Source organism: Vespa crabro, chromosome 15, assembly GCF_910589235.1.
Source record: "Vespa crabro chromosome 15, iyVesCrab1.2, whole genome shotgun sequence".
NCBI lineage: Eukaryota > Metazoa > Arthropoda > Insecta > Hymenoptera > Vespidae > Vespa > Vespa crabro.
Genome location: NC_060969.1, coordinates 1,730,001 through 1,751,876, shown reverse-complemented (window position 1 = coordinate 1,751,876; position 21,876 = coordinate 1,730,001). Strand labels below are relative to the sequence as shown.

At 30.8% G+C, this 21,876-nt stretch overlaps 1 protein-coding gene across 3 annotated transcripts in view; it reads left to right on the top strand.

Annotated features, from left to right (window-relative positions):
- The window catches only part of LOC124429426 (ecdysone-induced protein 74EF-like), a 238,898-nt gene that overhangs the window by 16,558 nt on the left and 200,464 nt on the right, over positions 1-21,876 (top strand). The window contains exon 1 of one of the 3 annotated variants that reach the window (XM_046974690.1): positions 6,944-7,533. The exons of 1 other annotated variant lie outside the window; for it this stretch is intronic. The gene's annotated coding sequence lies outside the window, so the exon portion shown is untranslated. Of the gene's footprint in view, positions 1-6,943; positions 7,534-21,876 lie in introns of those variants that run through there. One more of the 3 variants, XM_046974693.1, reaches the window with a different exon arrangement.

Sequence of the window (21,876 nt, the reverse complement as noted above, 5' to 3'; positions counted from 1 at the left end):
AATGTTTATATATATGATCGTTGATTGGCCTTTTTTTTTTCTTTTCTTGTTTCTTTCTTTCTTTCTTGTTTTTCTTTTTTCTTTTTTCTCTCTTCTTTTTTTTTTTTTTTTTTTTTTTTCCTTTCAATAGCGAGATTTCCTTCGCGACCATATAGAAAATTTGCACGAATTAAAAGAAATTTAATTAACGTCAACTTATGCCATTTGAAAAGTTTCGATTATTGCGGATAATTAAAAAAGGATCGTAAGAAATGTAGAATTATCTTGTATATTTCTGTTAATATTAATTTATTAATATTAATATTAATTATAATTTACGTTTTGTTCTTCTGCTTTTTTTTCCCTTTCTTTCTTTCTTTCTTTCTTTCTTTTCCTTCTTTTTACGAATAAGATAGAATGAAAAAATTGAGAAAGAGGCGAGGTGATGGGCGAGGAAAGGGAAAAGTGTACATCAAGTTATCATTTATTTACAAAATAAATATCGCAATGTTCTTCGTTTTAATTCAATATGAAATTAACGAATATGACGTTACGGGAAGGATTAGATATATTTTTTCTTTCGTTTCGTTTCGTATCAATCGAAATGTAAATAATATTTCCATTCTATTTGATTTAAATCTTTATTATTCAACGATTAATAATTATTATAAAAAAAAAAAAAAAAAAAAAAAAAAAGAAAAAAGTTGATTCTACTTATATACGTTGAAATAATCATTTAATCGATGTATTTTATTTACATTTAATGATAATGATAAAATAATAAAAACCTCTGTCACGTTGTACGCATCGAATGAAATCTAATTAAGAAAATTGCTAATCGGAAAATCGACGTATGTTAATTAATAGGAAGAATGGAGTGAAACGTAGGAGAGAAACAGATAAACAAGTAAACAAACAAACAAGACAAACAAAACGAATAGACAAACAAGAGAGAGACAAATAGCCAGCTGGCCAGCCAGAGAGAGAGAGAGAGAGAGAGAGAGAGAGAGAGAGAGAGAGAGAGAGAGAGAGAGAGAGAGAGAGAGAGAGAGACAGATAGCAGACAGACAAACAGACAGATATATAAGTAGACAGATAGAAGAGAGCCCGGAAGCGTTCGACGACCTCGTCCCCATTGGGAAGCCGCGGAAAACGCGCGAAAGTCGCGTCTTGAGGCGTGTTACGCGCTTAGCTTCGTTCCTTTTCTCGTTATAACAGCCGGTTGTTCCGAAGAAAAGACTTGCACTTTCGTTAGAAAGTCTCGGAGAATCGACTCCGCCATCCGTGGCGAGTAGAGTAGTAGTAGTCAGGTTGCCTTGGGTAAAGAAGGAAGGAAAGAGTAGGAGGAAGGAAGGAGTAGAGAGGAGCCAGGGGTTGGGTAAAAGGGTAGAAGGGTAGGAGGGAGAGGGGAAGGTGGAGGAGAGGGAGTGTGAACGGCGCGAACGTGGATTAGCTCGTCCGACCAAACACGGACCACTACTACTTGTTTTACCTTACCCTTAAGCCCTATCTATCTATCTATCTCTTTTTCTTCTCTTTTTTCTCTCATTAACTCTCTCTCTCTCTCTCTCTCTCTCTCTCTCTCTCTCTCTCTCTCTCTCTCTCTTTCCTTCCCTGTCTTCCTTTCTCTCTTTTTCTATCTCTATTTCTATTTAATTCTATCTTTCTCTTTCTTTCTCATTGAGAGAGAGAAAGAGAGAGAGAGAGAGAGAGAGAGAGAGAGAGAGAGAGAGAGAGAGAGAGAGAGAGAGAGAGAGTAGCTTAGAATGAGCGAGCGAACGTCGACCCGAACGACGAAGACCGCGAACGTGAGTTCTACCTTTCTCCGAACGATCGATCGTATTTCGTTTTATATATATATATATATATGTATATATGTATATATATAATGTATATAATATATGTATATAGCATTAACACATGTGTATATATATATATATATATGTTTTATATATACTATATTAAAATATTATGTGTATGTGTGTGTGTTTGTGTAATTTTCTTATCTTTTACACATAGAGTAATAAAACAATAAATTGTTATTAAAAAATATTAATATACCATCGATCGTATATGTGTATATATATGTATGTCTGTATGTATGGATGAAAATGACCCACAAAAATGTATTAGGTCGTTCGTAATAATTGTCCCGTTCGAAGGTTTCGAGAGACTTGATAACGACCGGTGATATTGAGAGATAAGTTCAATATTACTTTGGAATATGTTAATAGTGCGATAATAATAGATAAGAAGGGAAATCATATATTGCTATGGATAATTACAATTTTCTTCGATATGCATATATTTGTACATAGATGTATTTATTTGTGTATACATACATATATATATATATATATATATATATATATATATACATATATATGTATATAGTTCAACATTTTATAAAAATAATTTTGAATGATTTGGAGATTGATCTCTTCTTGATATTTCTTGTTTCTTTCTTTTTTTTCTCTTTTCTTTTCTTCCTACTTTTTCTTTCTGAAATCGCATGAAAAAAGTTTTATGATAGTGAATCGGAGACCCGTTTTATTGCTCGCAAGTGCATCATGCATCATTAGCGATAAGAAAATGAACAAGTCATCGGAAATCGGATTGTAATCAAGGAAATGTTTATTTTGCGATCGTATTTTTCCCCCACTTTTATTTTCAATGCTGATAAAACGAAGGTTCAGTATCAGTTTTCAGATCGATTTGCTTTAATGTCTTCTGAAAATATCTTTGAAATATTATAATTCGATGGTATTAACGCAGTTGATTATTTTCTTTTCTTTTTTTTTTTTTGTATCTTTTTCCTTTTTCTCTTTCTTATTCATTTTATTTTCTATTTTCAAGATTTCTAATTTCTTAGAAATAAGTAATAATAATTAATTCGTGTGAAATACGTGAGAAAGTTTTTGAGTAAAATACATTTGCTTTCTTTTTCTTTAAAAAAATAAGACTCCTTTCTTTCTTTCTCTCTCTCTTTCTCTCTCTCTCTCTCTCTCTTCCTATCTCTATTTCTATCTCTTTCTTTATTATCAGTAGGAATATGAAAAAAATATTGGAGGAAGCGAGAAAAGTCAGTAGTAGACGCCAAGCACGTTTTTCTCGTGCACCCTCCCTATGGTCCACACGGTAGACGCTCGATCTCTTGAGAATATACATAGACACATACATACGTATCACACAAACACACACACACATATACACACACAAACAAACACATACAAATATATAAACGTATCACGTATGCCTCGGTCAAGCATCATCTCCAACGTAGACGGAATATATTAGGTATGTTTAGAACTTCGATATGTACGAACAGAAAGTCAGTTTTTATTTAAACAATTCTCCTTTCTTTTTTTTTAATTTTGTTTTTTTTTTGTATTTTATTTTGTATTTTTTCTTTTTTTTTTGAAATTTCAAAATAATTAATAAACATATCGATTATATTTGGATAACATGAAAATGTTACGTTACGACGTATCTAATCAAAATAATTTCTCACTTTTCGATAAAATAATGGAGGAGAAAAAAGTGATGGGGGAAAAAATAGAATCAAAATTTTCGATGGTTACAAACGAAAGGAATAAAAAAATCGTCAAAACGTACGAGATATTATGATCGTAATAAAATATACAATATAATGTTTCATCCGTTCGATCAATTTAAATTGCAACGAAATAGCAAAGGGAAAAATTAAAGCGTCTCGAATCTAATTACTAATCATTATCTAATAATTTTTCCCTTTTATAATAATAATCAATTTGACAAAAACTAATTATTAATAATATCTCTCTTCGAGGAATATACAATGTATAATATAAGTAATTAATTGCTTTTATCTTTATCAATAATTAATTCGATCGGATTGATTAGAGTGAATGAAAAAAAAAAAGGAATGAAGGAGGAAAAAAAAAGAAACAGGAAAGAAGAAGGAAGAAGAAACAGACAAATAAAAAAGAAACAATTATTTCGATACGATCTTGTAATGATCAAGTGATCATTACAATACAATATGATCGTAATAAAATCACATTGGAAATAGAAGGAAAGATAGAAAGAGACAGACAGACAGAGAGAGAGAGAGAGAGAGAGAGAGAGAGAGAGAGAACGAGAGATACTCTTGATATTCTCAATCTCTCTCTCTCTCTCTCTCTCTCTCTCTCTCTCTCTCTCTCTCTCTCTCTCTCTCTCTCTTCCACACACGTACAGTTATAATACACGCACAATTCAAGACGCACGAGATCGAGAGCTCGCTGGCGGCCGCTCGAAGATCATCTTGCGAATGTACGCGAGCGCACACGTGCCTATCTTTCTCTCCCTCTCTCTCTCTCTTTCTCTCTTTCTATATCTGTCTTTTTCTCTTTCTCTTTCTCTCTCTAGCTTTCTGTAAGAGAGTGTGTGAGACTCGGTGGCCGTGGCTATGGCCTTACGATTCCCCCACTTTCGCGACGCACCGAATCCACGACGCGGCATGTGTAAGCCTCCCCCTCCTCCTCCTCCTCCGCCTCCTCCTCATCCACCTCCACCATCACCTCCTCCTCCTCCTCCACCTCCTCCACCTCCTCCACCTCCTCTATTTCTTCTCTCCCTCTTTCTCTCTCCCACTCTCCCTCCCTCATTTTCTATCCCTTCTTCTTCTTCTTCTTCCTCTACGCTCCCTCCCCCCTTCTTCTCTCTCTCTCTCTCTCTGGATCACGCGCATAGACTCGAGCAGAGACGCCGTTAGGATATATATGTGTGTATGTGTGTATATATATATATATATGTATACCGTGTTATGTATGTACCTATGTTTGTATGTGTGCGTGAACGAGAAAGAGAAAGAGTGAGAGAAAGAGAGGGAGGGAAGGAGCGGGAGTAAGTGAGTGAGATAGATAGATAGTTGGGGGAAGGGAGAGTGGGAGGGTGTCGCGAGTGTGTCTAACCTAGGATAGTGGCGTTTAGTGGCGGCTAGGCTAGGCAAACCGAGACTCGCCGTTCGCGCGTTACGTTCGGTTCTTCATTCGTGCTTCTTCGTTCTTTGAATTTATAGAGAAAGACAGAAAGTGAGAGAAATTGCAAGAGAGAGAGAGAGAGAGAGAGATAGAGAGAAAGAGAAAGAGAGAGAACAGAAGAGAGAATATATAAATACGTTGTATATACACGTGTGCATTTATATGTATACATATATACATATATAGGTGTATGTATATATATAAAAATATATATATATATATATATATATATATATATATATAAAGAGAGAGAGAGAGAGAGAGAGGGAGGGAGGGAGGTAGAGAGAGAAAAATTTTTCATCGTTATTCTTTTCTTTTTCTTTTTTCTTTTTTTTTGAATTTGCACAAAATTAAATCGACAGCAATTATCGTGCTATCAATGTGAATCAGTAAGAGAAGAAGTGTTTAAATTTCGAGAGGGGAAATAATAGAGAGATACACATTATATATAATTTTGTTTATTTATTTTTTTTCTTTCTTCCTTTTTTCTTATAAAAAATTTTTTCGTCGTGATCCGACAGTCATGCATGTATCATCGTTGTAGTGTTTTGTTTTTTCTATTTTTTTCTTTTTTTTTTTTTTTTTTTTTTTTTTTTTTGGTGAATCCAGGAAAAGGAGAAAAAGACAACATCAGTGCTACGAATTAGAATTAGAGAGAGAGAGAGAGAGAGAGAGAGAGAGAGAGAGAGAGAGAGAGAGAGAGAAAATACATGCATTGTATATAACTTTCTCTTTCTCACTTTTTTCTGATTTTTTTATTTTTTTTTTTTCGAAATCTTTCATTGAAACCAAACAGTTACATTATTGTACTTTGGTGTCAAACAGGAAGTGAAGAAAGAGATACGGACTCGCAGTGGCAAAAAAGGAAGAAAAGAAAAAAAAAGAAACAAGAAAATAAAAAAAAAAGAAACGATACAGATACATAAGCGTGTGCATTCATATAAATTTCTTTTCTCTCTCTTTATTTTTTTTTTGTTTTTTTTTTTGTGTTTTTTTTTTTTTTTTGTTTTAACGCAAGCTTAATGTAACAATTGTAGTATTATTATACGGTTCTGTATATTAATAAGAAACGAAAGAGACGATCATTGGATTTTAAAAAGAGACGAGAATATAAATGCATTATATTCAAACAAGCACGTGTGCATTTATATATATATATATATACATAAATACATATGTATGCATCTACGTATATACATACATAATTAGTGAAGTTTTTCCTCTCTTTCTCGTTTCATTAATATTACAAATAGAATAATAATTATTAAATTAATTATTTAATTGCATATCAGGAGAAGGAGAAATTCAATTTTTTTTTTCTTTCTTTTTTTCCCTTAAGGAAAAAAGAAAGAGAGAGAGAGAGAGAGAGAGAGAGAGAGAGAAAGAGAAAAAGAGAGAGAGTGAGATAGTGTGTCTGAAGCAAACCCTTGAAATATATAGTGCCTTTTATAACAAGTGTCGTATCGGACAGTTAAAGTGGAGTAACAGAGACAGAAAGTAAGAGAAAAAGACAGGCAGATAGACATATATAAAGAAAGAGAGAGAGAGAGTAAGAGAGATAGAGAAAGATTGTGTTCGTTCCCTTGGACTCTGCGCGTGCACTCGCATATCGAGATAAAGTGTTAAAGCTTGACGTAACGTAAGTAAGTGCGTAAATAAGTGCGTGAATTTGTGAGTTAGTGCGTACGTATAAAAGTATTAAAGTGTGCAGTTAGGAATGCAACCTGGTGGATCTAACGCGCGAATTATTGTTGAACAAAAATTTTTTCTAACTTTCTAAAAATTCTACTAAAACTCTTTCGAACGTTGTACGGTATAATTTGTACGTAGAAGAAAAAGAGCGTACAAAGAAAAAAAAAAAAGAAGGAAAAAAAATAGAAAAAAAAGAAGAAATAAAAAAGAAGAAGAAGAAGAAGAAGAAGAAGAAGAAGAAGAAAAGTTGAGAGAAAAAAAAGTTTGAGAAAAAGGAAGAAAAGAAAGGGGTGTGTATATATATATATATATATATATATATATATATATGTGGTGAATGTGTAACTTTGTAGTTTTCGTGGGAGAAAGGTGTAATTTGTTTGTATAAATCGTGAAACGTATTTTGAACTCTTGCAACTTGAATTATTATTGAAAAAGAAATACATAAATAGATATATAGATGGATAGATAAATAGATCTATTGAAGATAAATTTCAAGGGGGAAGAAATAGAAGAAAAAAAAAAAAAAAAAAGAAAACGAGTGGACTCGACTGGTTCGTGTGAAGTGCTATAAAAAGCAGACGAAAAGTGTTCGCAATTTTATATTACTTTCATTAACTATTATTATTGACAGTAGTATTGATTTATCGTTTATTGTTATTGTTATCGTTTTTTCTTCTCGTCTTTATTTTTTCTTTTTTTTTTCTTTTTTTTCTTTTTTTCCTTTTCTTTCTTTCTTTTTTCGTTTTTCAATTAACTTTTTGATTCATCGACGACGGAAGAACAAAATGTTGGAAGATTAAGCATCTGATCCTAGGAAGAAGATTATTAATTCGAAAGGATTCGAGAATATTATTCGGTAAGATTTTATACATTATTTGTTCTAATTGATTAATAAAATTATATTGATATCGTTAGATTGAAGATTTTCTATCGACGAAAGATAAGAGAAAAGCTAAGGACATCGATTGTATCCGTTTTTTTCTTTTTCTTTTTTTTTCTTTTTTTGGTCTTTTTAATTCGCCCGGAAAAGGTTTGTTATGGGATAGGGGGGGAGGAGGAGGGGTTAATCGTAGAAGAAAGAAATTTTCTATGGTTCGGGTGGGAGGATTAGGGGGGGTGTGGAGAAGTGTGTGTGGTGGTGGTGGGCGGCGGCGGGGAGACGAAAGAAAAGAATATATTTCAAACTATACGCCGATTCGACGTTATTTGTTATAATTTATGTAAAAGGGAAAAAGCACAAAAAAGAGAGAAAAAGAAAAACCACTTCGATTAAATTTAAGATCCCACGTGCCCGTTATAGGGAAAAAAAGAAAGAAAGAAAAGAAAGAAAAGAAAGAAAAGAAAAGATAAGAAAAGAAAAGAGGAAAGAAAGAAAATAAATAAATAAAAAAATTCTATCGAGGTAAATCGTAGCAGAAGGAAATTTTTTTTCCTTACGATGGACGAGAACGGATAGAAGAAAAGAAAAATAATTCGAACGAAACGTACCTGCTTCGACGTTGTTTATTGTATCGAAGAAAGAAAAAACAAGAAAAAAAAAAAAAAAAAAAAAGGAACAACAAAAAAGAAAAGAATAAAATCACTTCGATTAAATTTGTATTTTGTGTGTTCGTTGAACAAAGGAAAAGAAAAGAACAAAAAAAAAAGAAAAAAGAAAAAGAAATCGAAGGAACTAAGAAAAAAAGAAAAGATCGTAGGAATTTTAAATGGAAATTTTCTATGGTAAGAGGAAAGGGGGATACGGTGAAGAAGGATGGAGTCAGAGAAATAATAAAAAGAAACGTCGATTTAACGCGAAGGTGATTACCTAATAGAATCCTTTCTTCGAGAGAAAATGAAACTCGTTAAAGTGGCGGCGGCTAAGGTACGCGAAGGCAGGAGGCTCTCTATACATACTGTCGGTGAAAATAAACGACTCCGGCGGTAATCGCATACGATCGAGGAAGTGATCGAGCATTATAGTTCGGTGTACCACAGGGTGTTGACTTACGAAAAAAAATTTTTTCTTAACTTCTACACCATGTTAAAATCTCGTTTCTTTCTTTTAACGCGTAATCGTACATTAGATTTCATTTTAATATTTAATTACACTTGTATTCGTTTTAATTCAAAATTTTTAATGTCACCCATTCGTTTATTCATTTTTTGACCATTCATTTCTTTTTTCTCTCTTTCTCCTTTTTTTTTCCTTCCTTTTCTGATTTACGCTTCCTTTTTTTTTTCCTATATATATATATATATATAGTTGTTTTGAATTTATTTTTTTTGTTTTTTATTTATTTATTTATAGTCGTCGATCATGATACTACACGATGTTAAATGAATGAATTCATTCCTCGAATATAATTTGAAAGTCATGTTTCTTTTTATATATATATGTATATATATATATATATATATATATATATATATATATGTTTTATTTCAATTTTTTATCGATAAAATTACGTCGTAGTTTCGATAGTAAAAGTTTTTATAACATATTTTTCCATTGTATATATAGGCATGAATAAAAATGATTCGATTATAACGGGTTATTAATGGAAAAAAAAAATATAACTTTAAAAAAATTTTTTTTTGTTTCTTTTTTATTTTTTTTTTGTTTTTTTTTTGGTTTATTTTTTATTTAGAAATTAGAATGAATTAATATTAATAGTTTTTTAAATTACATATGTGTGTGCGTATATGTATGTATGTATGTATGTATGTATGTATGTATGTATGTATTTATGTATGTATGTATGTATGTATGTGTACATATGTATATATAGATTTCTCTTTAAATGTCTTTTTTGCATTTCTGTGATCTTATAAACGTCGGAGAACGCATAAGGTGCAGAATAAATGTGTTCTCGTCGGTCTTGCGTGCACGTACGGGCGAAAATAAGACGCACAAACTATATTTTGTACACGTATTTTCAGCCTAGGCTAACCTTCGGATACTGAAATTACATGTTTTTCTCTCCCTCTCTCTCTCTCTCTCTCTTTCTCTCTCTCATATACTTCATCGAACCGTTTCTTTGGCTTGTAATACGGAATGACCTTTTAATATGAAACTCAATTTTTTTCTTTAGATTTTTTAATAAACTAGCCTTCATTAATTATCATTTGACATTTTTATTTTTAATTTTAAATCTGTTACGGTGTATAACGAAAAGAGAAAGGGATATTGAAAATGAAGGGAGGAGAAAAAAATTAAACTGAAAAACAAAAAAATAAAAAGAAAAATGAAAACATTCAAATAATTTATATGTGTATACTAAAATGTAATATTTAAATTTTAATTTTCATATGTAAAATAATTTAATTATATGTGTATATTATTCTAATACAAATTTTTTTTTAATACATGATGGTAAATTCGATATTAACGCATTATAAAACATATTTCAATATATTAATGTAGATATAAATCAATATTTATAAAAAATCCATATTAAAAGTTATATATAATATATATATATATAACTATTATAATATATATATATATATATATATATATATATATATATATATATATATATAAATAAATATGTAAAAATGATATACTAAATAATAGGAACAATTGAACGTTTATTTTTAAACGACGCAGAAATAAGCGTATCAAATTAAAAATGGACGTTTCAAAAGATTGAAATAAAATTCTCCTTTCTTTTTCTTTTTTTTCTTTTTTTCTTTTATTTATTTATTTTTCTTTTTTTTTTTTAAATCCAATTCAAACAATTATTACATAGCAATAATCGAATAGATGAAAATGTGAAAGTGTTCGCGCGCGAATTTCATCCATCTCATTCTCCTCCTTCCTTTGCCTCTTATTCATCCGGCGACCGGTTACGTGGCGACCTTCACGACGCTCAGGGCCGAGGGCCAAAACCGTCCGTGGTGTGTGTTTAGTATTGCGCCGGTATACGTTCAATAAATATCAGAATGGCGTGCTATAAGGGCCCCGTAGCCTCGCGGCCCATATATACAATTTCGAGTGTCCCTGAAAATGTACACACACACACACACACACACACACATTGGAATAACTCTGGCATATATCACATGCAATATCTCAACGGTTTATTATTTTATTAATTTCATCCTGTTATTCGCCTTTAAACAAATTTTCCTTTTCTTTTTTTTTTTTTTCTTTTTCTTTTTCTTTTGCATTTTTCATCCTTGAAAAATTCCCAACTTTGTTTTCATTTCATCGCGAGTTTTACGAGTTTATTTATTTATATATTTATTTATTAAAGTTCTTTTTTCTTTTCTTTTTTTTTTTCATCTTTGAAATCTTTCAATGAATTTTCTCGTTCGACCTTTTATCTTTTATGAAGTTCTTTTGCAAGCATTTCATTTCTTTTCTCTCTCTCTCTCTCTCTCTCTCTCTCTCTTTCTTTCTTTCTTTCTTTCTCTCTCTCTCTTTAGAAACAATACAGAAATAACAGCAAAATAAGCAACAATGACACGAACGAAAAAGAAAAATAAGCTTTCATTAATGCGAATGTATCGTTAACTCGAGATAGTAATGTTAATTCGAAGGTGACAAGAGGGAGAAAGAGACAGAAAAAAGAAAAATAACAAAATGAGAAAAAAAAAGGGGAAGAAGAAGGAGAAGAAGAAAAAGAAGGAGAAGAAGGAGAAGAAGAGAAAGAAGCAAGAAAAAAGAAAGAAAAAGAAAAAGAAAGAGAGAGAGAAAGAAAAGAGTGTCCTTAAAACGTTAATCTCGTCGAGAAAGAGATATGCAAATTAGTGGCAACGTAATTGTCGCAACGCTTCTTCCGTTTGACGTTTAATGATTTATATGCATCTCTCTCTCTCTCTCTCTCTCTCTCTCTCTCTCTCTCTCTTTCTTTCTTTCGCTCTTTCTCTTCCTTCGATCGTAAACTCGTTGCGGTGACGTTGAAGAAACTCTAAACAAAACTTTTCGAACTCTCTTTCTTACGCGTGCTTGTTATCTCGTAGAAAATAAAAGAAAAAAGAAAAAAAGAAAAAAAAAAAGAAGAAAAGAAAAAAGAAAAAGAAACAGGAAGAGAAGAAGAAGAAAAATAAATTCATAAATACATATATATATAAAAGAAGAAAATGCCCTCTTATCCTTCCATCTATAAAATTGCATCGGCTTAAGAAGAAAATATTGCGTCACGATTACAGAGAAAGAAAGAGAGAGAGAGAGAGAGAGAACATCTGTTTCTGTCTTTCTTTCGTTCTTTCATTTCCGAATAATACCGATCGCCTTTCGACTTTCGATATCGCATCAACGAGTAAGGACGAGTTTTGGGAACCTTGAAGGTGGACGCGACTGGTTCGTTGGGTAAAAGTAAATGACCTTACGTCGAGTATGCTTGGGCAAAAAAGTACAAGGAATGGTGGACACGCGTGTTCTCGCACAAACATATTATACGCATCCGTACACATACACACACACACACACACACATACATACACTACGTACTAATTTATTATATATACACATACACACGCAGAAACATAGAGATCACATCTACGGGTAATGATATACAACTATAAATGTATATATATATGTATATATATATATATATATATATATATATGTGACCTATCCTCACAGTTGGGTCTACGAACCCAAATTGGGCCAGGGCCTTGACTCTCGTACATATATATATATATATATATATTCGCGAGAGCCAGATAGTATATGAGCGAGGTCCTTCTTCTCCCTCTCTCTCTCTCTTTTTGTCTGTCGTCATCGTTATTCCTTCTTCCTTCTGGGTCTATCCACTTCCCCTTCTTTTTCAATTTTACCTCCTCTCAACAGACCTTTCCTTCAAAACGTTGATGGCCCCAACCGTGGCAAGCAACGACGATGACCTTCGAAGTGTCGCGAGAACCCAGTGCCGCCTTTTACCATTGTATTATAGTGTTTCTCTCTCTCTCTCTCTCTCTCTCTCTCTCTCTCTCTCTCTCTCCTTGCTATCTTATATACTTGTGTATAAAACACACAGACTTAACTCGGATAGAGGGTGTCCCTCTGTGTGTTACCCTGTGTAACGTGACGTAATCATGAGAGTGTGTGTTCGTTGCTGTTAGCTAGCCCTGCGTAGGTCGCCTCCGGGGACCATGGAAAATACGGTCATGGTCAGGGACGTTACAACGAGTATATTTGTCTCTTTCTCTCTCTCTTCTCTCTCTCTCTCTCTCTCTCTCTCTGTCTCTCTCTGTCTCTCTTTCTCTTTCTCTTTCTCTTTGTTTCTTTTGTTCTTTTTATATTTTATTTTTCCTTTTGTTTTTATTTGAAGAATACTTTCGCGATCACATAAATATTTGTATTGCAGCAGGATTAATTATGTTTCATTAATGTTCCCGATGTAATATATTGTTATTGTATACGATTTCTTTTTTATTTCTCTTTACCTCTCTCTCTCTCTCTCTCTCTCTGTTTTTTTTTTTTAGCTTTTATTTATTTATTTACTTAACTTTCTTCTTTTTTTCTAACTTTTTTTTTTCAACGTTCGTGCAACATCGAAATTATTTTTAATGGAATCAGTTTGATTTTATCGATTAATATTATTATTAATATTATTATTATATATGATATAATACATATATATATATATATATATATATATATATTCTTGCAAAAAGAAAAAGTTAATTATATAAATAATCAAAAACGCTCATGCAATGTCTTAAAATTATATCGAAATAAATCAACTGACAGCTAAATAATTGCATATGCATGCTAAATAAGATATTGCAAAAAAAAAAATATGTGGCAACCATATATTTGAATATTTTATATTTATATTATGTTAAATACTTGAAATACAAGATATTTACATAAAAACAAGGAAAGAATGTATATGCCACTTGTACGAAATTTTCTCTCTCTCTCTCTCTCTCTCTCTCTCTTTCTCTCCATCTCTTTCTCTTTATATATATATGTATGTAAATGTGTATAATCATATTTTTCATTTTTTTTTTGTTTTCTTTCTTTTTTTTCCATATATCACATACTGTATAATCAAGATTGACTAATTATTATCATTTGCAAACATTATTACTATTTTTATTTGTTAAGAAGAACAGTAAGTATTATTATTAATTTATTTGTAATAATAATAATAATAATAATAATAGTAATAATAATAATAATAATAATAATAATAATAATAATAATAATAATAATAACAATAGTTACTATTATTAATAATAATAATAACTATTATTAATAATAATAATAACTATTATTATTATTTGCGAGGACGATGATGATGATTATGATAATGATGATAATGATGACGATGATGACGATGACGATGACGATGACGATGACGATGACGATGATGATGACGATGATAACTATTATCATGGTTAGAAAAAGTGAAAGAGAGAAAGAGAGAGAGAGAGAGAGAGAAAGAGAGAGAGAGAGAAAGAGAGAGAAAGAGAAAGAAGGAGAGAGGATATGTAAAAGGCGATCGACTATCGCGTGCATTTACGGCGGTGGCGACGGCGTCGGTGGTGGCAAGGAGGCAAATTTACGGTCAAGTTCGGTGACAGGTTACGAGGTCGTTCGAAATATAGGTCGTCGTACAGTAGTGTGCGCGCCGTCGCACTTCTTAGTTCCATACGTTCATCAAGCGAGCGCCATCATTTACATAGCTCGGCTACGTGTACTATCAATCATTTCTAGTGTTACATTGTTGTGTACCTATCGGATATGCAACAGTGCAAGACAGTAATTATGTATGATATGCGTCATTACTGAAAGTTCGAATTTCTAACTATAACAAATGGCTTCAGTAAGGAAAATTGTTGGAACAAATTTGCGTCTTCTCTCTCTCCCTCTCCCTCTCTCTCTCTCTCTCTCTCTCTCTCTCTCTCTTTCTTTTTTGCTTCTTCTTCTTTTTTTTTTCCTTTTTGCTCCTTTCTTCTATTTCTCTTTCCTTTTCCCATTTTTATTTATTTTTTTCCTTTATTTATTTCTTTTTCCTTGTTTATTTTTAATCTCTGCTTTTATTATTGGCAAATATTTCAATAATGGCGAATAAATATGTATGCGGCTTTATGTGTGATAAAGGATCTAAGGTTTCTGCAATGTAAAAAAGAAAATGATCGTTTAGAATGAAAATATTATAATTTTTCGTCATTTATTGATTGATTGATTGATTGATTTATTATTATTATTATTATTATTATTATTATTATTATTATTATTATTATTATTATTATTATTATTATTATTATCGTTATTATTATCATTATTGTTTATTTTCTTATTGTTTTCTAAAATATTAAAGTAATGAATAGAAAAAGAAATATATATATATACACACACACAAACTTACGTGAACGTATGCCTATCGTTAATGAAAGTCGTGCTCGCAAGCGTAACAAATGGACTTAAAAAAAGAAAAGAAAAAGGGGGAAAAAAAAAGAAAAGAAAAAAAAAAAAAGAAGAAACGTTGCAATTTTTCACGATTATATCTTTTTATTTTATTTTTCTTTTTCTTTTTTTTTTTTTTCTCATTTATTATTTGAATGTTTTGAATATCGTAACAAAGCGTAAGTTGCAATGTATAATAAATTATAAAGTATATAATGTAAATATGCGAATATATATGTATGTTTTTAACAATATTCGTGTTCTTTGGTTATAAAAAATTACTTCGAAAGACAAATTGTTGCACAAAACATTCGTTCTTTCATATCTTTTTTCATTTCGAACGTTATTATATATTTGTTTCGATATTTCTTTTTTTTTTATTTCTCTCTCTCTCTCTCTGTTTTTTTTTTCATGTTTTCCTTTCCTTTCTTTTCTTTTTCTTTTTTTTTTTTTTCGTCTTTCCTTTTTATTTTTCTTCTTCAATCGCTGGAATTATTATTTTCTCTTTTACGAAATGTCTTGTCGTAATCGAAAGTTTAACAACGATTACTTCATTTCAAGGCGCAAAGGATAACACTGAATCAAATGTTATTGTTGCCAACGATTAAACAATTACTCGCCAGCTGCAAATTACTCGACAAAGGTAGACCTTGAAATCGTTTACCTTCGAAACCGTATGCGCTGTTAGTATATATTGTTATCGTTTATTACTATAGAGAGCTTATTCGCGCATTTTGATAAAACGAATACTCGCGAAGACGAAATTTTCGATATTAATTTTAAACATAAATTCGATATCTTTTTTTGAAGATTTTATGGGATTCATTTTAAAAATTTTTTTCAGATTTATGCAGACAGAGAGAGAGAGAGAGAGAGAGAGAGAGAGAGAGAGAGAGAGAGAGAGAGAGAGAGAGAGAGAGAGAGAGAGAGAGAGAGACGAGAAAGGTTATTAAATATGAAAAAAATGAAATATTTTTCTTTTTCTTTTCTTTTTTTTTTATATTTATGATCAATATATTTATTATAATTTTTTATTTTATTTATTTGCCCTGCCTATCGAGAATTTTAATATTTGTTGATTTTAATTTTAAATTATGACAGATTTTATTGGAAAACAATTTTAAATGTTTATATCAAATAGATTTATCAATAGAAAATTAGATTGTAAATTAAATATTAATAAATAATATAATTTATTATATATTTATATTTATATTTACATATATATATATATATATATATATATATAATTTTATTATATATTTATACTTAAGATTGATATACGTGATAGATCTGATTAAATATAATTAATAAATAATAAAGATATTTGTTGCTTTTTTTTTTCTTTTTTTTTTCTTTTTTTATTTAACTTTAAAGATATAATAGAAATTTTTTTTTTTTTATAGATCTTTAGAAATGTATACGTGGCTAACATGATCGTATCATGAAATTCTAATAGTAGTAAAAGTAAATCTCTTTCTTTCTCTCTCTTTCTCTCTCTTTCTCTCTCTCTCTCTCTCTCTCTCTCTCTCTTTTCCCCCCTCTCTCTCTCTCTCTCTCTCTCTTTCTTTTTCTTAGTCGACACACGATCACGAAGTTGTACGTGACATCGAAGAAACAGTTTCTTCGAAGAAGACTCGTGTCTTTTACACATTCATTATCGATTAATTAGGTTAACACGATGATTACCGAGACAATTCTTGAATAAATCGTCCATCATTACATCTTTTATCTCTTTCGTTTTCTTCCTTTTATTTATTTTTTGTAAATAAAAATACGAAAGAAAATTTATTCTTTACGATTATTATACGTATATTATTATTATATCCATTAGAAGTAATACGTTTAATTCCGATAATAAACGAAATGTTATGATATATTTTTATATTGGAATTATAAATTTTTATGATTTAAATTATATTATAAATATGACAATATATAAATATAATATAATTATAATATATTTACAAATGTAGAATTATATTTTTTTATAGAAACAAAAGAATTTTTATATATATATATATATATATATGTATTTAATTTTTTTATAGAAACAAAAGAAATATATATATAATTGTATTTAAATTTATATCAAAGAAAATATGACAATTAGAATGTGTATTATGATCGATCGAACGATCAACATATCAATTAGAAGTAATAATAAAATCACGAACTTTTATATTTCGTTAAGCTAAATGTAAATACGTATATATATATTTTCAATGTTGAAGCTAGATAATTATTTTATTTTTTATTCTTTATATTTCTTTTTTTCCGCCTCATTTTCTTTTCTTTTATTTTTTTTTCCTCTTTTCATCCACTTCCTTTCCACGTAAAATTATTTACAACAAAATTTTGCAACGTCATTAGTACGATGTGTAAAACCGATAATTGATTTCTTTATTGTTTCTTTTTTTTTGTTTTTTTTTTTGTTTTTTTTTCTTTTTGTTTTCTTCTCTTCTTTCTTTTTCTTCTTTTTCCCTTTTAAATACAACAAAGATAGTTCGAAAGTACAAACGCGTGCACGCGCGCTATGTACGAGCATATATATATATATATATATATATATATATATATATGTGTGTGTGTGTGTGTGTGTGTGTGTGTGTGTGTGTGTACACGTCCATATTATTCCTTTTCGCGATACCCTATCGCTCTTTCTCTTCCTCATGAATTTTCGTTCAGGATTATCGCGTTAATGCGGGCTTACTGGCTTTATATCGATCTTTGTTCTTCTCTTGAACGGCATCGTAAGTTTTAAAAGAGTATGTAGATTACGGTGAAAAGAGGAAATCATGTCGAACGGTACGTATATAATTTGTGTGTTGAGATATCTATTTAAAAAAAAAAAAACCAAGAAAGAAAAAAACAATATAAAAAAAAAAGGAGAAACAATAGGAATCGATAGTTTCACGAGTTTTATATATTTACGGCGTATTATGTATTTGATATCGATCGTACGACATAATTGGGTTAGTTATTGTTATTAAAAAAAGACAAAAAAAAAAAAAAGACAAAAAAGAGAGAGAAATAGAGAGAGAGAGAAAAAAACAAGTCATTTTATGACTTATATTTGAACTTATATGTATAAATATGTGTTCGTATGAACATATATTTGTCGATCGAATGTTTTATGTAAAACAGTATTTAATATTTGTAACTGAGTATATTTGTAATTGAAATTTTTCTTTTTTTTAAATATGTCCATATAGTAAAAAGTTTCGTATTATAAATTAAATATTAATAATTAAAATAATTTGATAACATATATGTGTATGTGTATGTGTATCAAAATTAATTTTTCAAAACGTAGTATGTATATTTATATGTCATACACACACACACACACACATACACACACACACACATATATATATATATATATATACATATATATATATTTAATTACTAATTATAATACATAACATGTATATGAATATATTTATAATCGATTAACGAAGTTTTAATCTCGAAAAAATCGATTTCTTAACATCATCACTTAATTATTCATTATTTTTTGAATATATGTATCTCTTAAAGATTTTAATCTCTCTCCTTCTCCCATCTTCATGTCTCTCTCTCTCTCTCTCTCTCTCTTTCATTCTTTTTTCTTTTTTTTATTAGCGTTTTAATTAAGGAGTAAATTTGCGAGGACGAACAACGACGACAACGACCACAACGACGACGACCACAACGACGACGACGACGACGACGATGATGATGACGGAACGATGACGTCAACGACCTTCATTCCTTTTTTTTTCCTTTTCGTCGAATCTGCATGTGTGTTCTAAAATATTTATAATATTTTCTTTCGAAAAAAGAATATATATATGTATATACAGAGAGAGAGAGAGAGAGAGAGAGAGAAGGAAAGAGAGAGAGAAAGAGAGAGAGAGAGAGATGCAAGAAAAGTGACGTGAAAAAAAAGGAAAAGAAAAGAGAAAAAAAGAAAAAAAAAAGGATCAGTCGAAATTCCGAACGAATCTTTTTATTTATTATTTTCAATTGTCGTCCCAAGTCAATAGAGCACATCCTCAACCTAACAGAATTATTATCAACGTAGTCCATCGAACGTATTGAAAAGTGACCGTCGTCTTCAAGGAAGTTCTCTTTTACGTGAGCACGCGCGCGCACAGGGACACAGACTCTCTTTCTCTCTCTCTCTCTCTCTCTCTCAGGCGCGCGCGCGTGAGTTTTCATTTACTCACTCACTCACTTACTAACTCACTCTTTCTTAACATCGAAGAAGCGTGTTCTCCGTCATCGTCGTAGTGCCTTTATGCGCGTATCTAAAAGTGTAACGCGATGACGAGGCGTCGTAAATCGAAATAAATCGCAAAGAAATATCTTTTAGAGTAACTTGCCTCCATGCGTTCGAGAAGACATTTTCTTTTTATTTTTCTTGTTTTATTTCTTTTTTATTTTTATTTCTCTTTCCTTCTTTTTTCTCTTTCATTCTTTCTTTCTTTCTTTCCTTCCTCTTCTTCTTTTCCTCTTCTTTTTTTTTGTTTTTTTTTTTTTTTTTTTTTTTTTTTTTCCCCCATTGGAAATTGTTAAAGGAAAAATAATTGTGGACGTACGAGAAAGATCCGTGGTATCCTTTGATTGATAATCCTTAGAACGCGTAATTGTTATTATTATTATTATTATTATTATTATTATTATTATTATTATCATGTTTTATGATATATTTAGATCTGCCCGATCACTATCATCATTTTTCATTTATCTATTATATTTTGTACATCTAATATTTATTGAGTAATTACGATTATGATATAATTTGTATAATATGGGATTGAGGACATTTTGATGAATTTCTTGTTAATATATATATATATATATATATTTTACATATCTATATATTATATATGTTTATATGTATATAAATATATATTTGTGTGTGTGGGTGTTAGTAACATATAATATATAAAAAATGAAACTAGTAGAGAATGATGAGTAGGTGTAGAAAGAAAAAATGTAGGTAGGTAAAAGTATACTGGAAATTCATTCGTCACAGGAGCCATTTTCACTGAAGGGTAAACGTGTCCTGTGAAAGACAAAAAGCAGTCGATCGGTTTTTCCTAGATCGTGGGTTCGTGAACAGATGTTAAAGAAAAAAAAAAACAGAGAGAGAGAGAGAGAGAGAGAGGCACCCTTTTTCTTCTTCTTCTTCATTTTTTTCCTCCTCTTCTTCTTCTTTTTCTTCTTCTTCTTTCTCCTCCTCCTCCTCTTTCGTTTCTTTTAACCTAGATTACCATCGTCGATTTCACCCAACGTTTCTCGCTAATCTTTCTCGGGTCTTCGTCACCTTGAAAAGTCCCTCCCCACCCCCTCCTCCCTCCCTCCGACATCGATACACCTCAATGGATTACGGAACAACGCTAGTCGAGTTTATTGAAGAAAAAAAAGAAAAAGAAAAGGAAAAAAGAAAAAGAGAGAAGAAAGAAAAGAAGAAGAAGAAGAAAAAAAAAAAAGAAAAAGTTAAAGGATATTTTTCGCTCGGCAACGATCGTACTTGTTCGACTTATCAATGGTAAAGAAACGTTAAACCAGAACGAATGTTGGTATCGAGGAAAAAGATGAAGGATCGATCGATCGACTGATCGATCGATCGTGTCGAGTGTTACTCGACAAGAGAAGAACGTATAGATCTATCGAGGAGAATAATATGTTGGATTTTGAATTTGAAAGCGGTTAAAGAAATTCTTTGGGCTAAAGAAAACGAAAGAGAGAGAGAGAGAGAGAGAGAGAGAAAAGTAAAAAAAAACAAAAGAAAAAGAAAGAGAGAGAGAAGGAGAATTAGAAAATTATTAATTTTTTAAAAGTCTTTAATTTAAACGCAAAGAAATATATACGTATAATTCGATAACGGGAAAAAAGAGAAAGAAGGATGGATCGATCGATCGATCGTATCGAGGGTTTAAGTATCGATCGATAGATATAATACGTATGTAGAATCAGGAGGATGTTAATTTTTTTTTTCTTTTCTTCTTTTTTTTTTTCTAATTTAACAATTCCTTTTCTTTTCTTTTCCCTTTTTTTCCTTTTTCCTTTTAAATTTAATCTTTCCATTTAATTTCAAAGATATATTTATATAATATGGCGATAAGGAAATAGATGAGGTATCGAGGAAGACTCGACAAAATAAATTCACTATTATATATATATATATATATATATATATATATATATATATATATATATAGAAAGAGAGAGAGAGAGAGAGAGAGAGTGAGAGAGAGAGTGAGAAAATTTTCGATATCTTCGAGATATCGAAGAAATTTTCAAGAAAGATCTAACTCGTCGAAAGATTTCAAGGAAGAAAACAAACAAAGAACGAGAAAGAGAAAGAAAGAGAGAGAGAAAGATAGATAGAGAGAGAGAGAAAGAGAGAGAGAAATAAATAACGTTGGATTATCGAGGCTGAGATCTTTGCCTTGCCCGGGGCACGAACCAAGGCCCTTCTTTGCTCTCGAAGGCCCCCATATGAGTCAATCTTATTATTATTGTTAGTTTTATCACACGGATATATACATTAGAGTTAGTGCGAAAGTAAGTAAGCTAGGAAACTGGTGTATGTGTGTGTGTGTATGCATGCGACTATAGAAATACAATACACGTACATTTCTTTTCTATACAATACAGACTATTTCTCTCTCTCTCGCTCTCTCTCTCTCTCTCTCTCTCTCTCTCTTTCTGTCTATCTATCTATTTATCTATCTCTATCTCACTCATGTTAGCACGTGATCGGTGATCTCCAGTTGACGCGTGCGCGTGTTAGTGAGTACGAGAATCGACTAGGAAGTGCAAATCACGAGTTAACACACACTGTTCATTCGT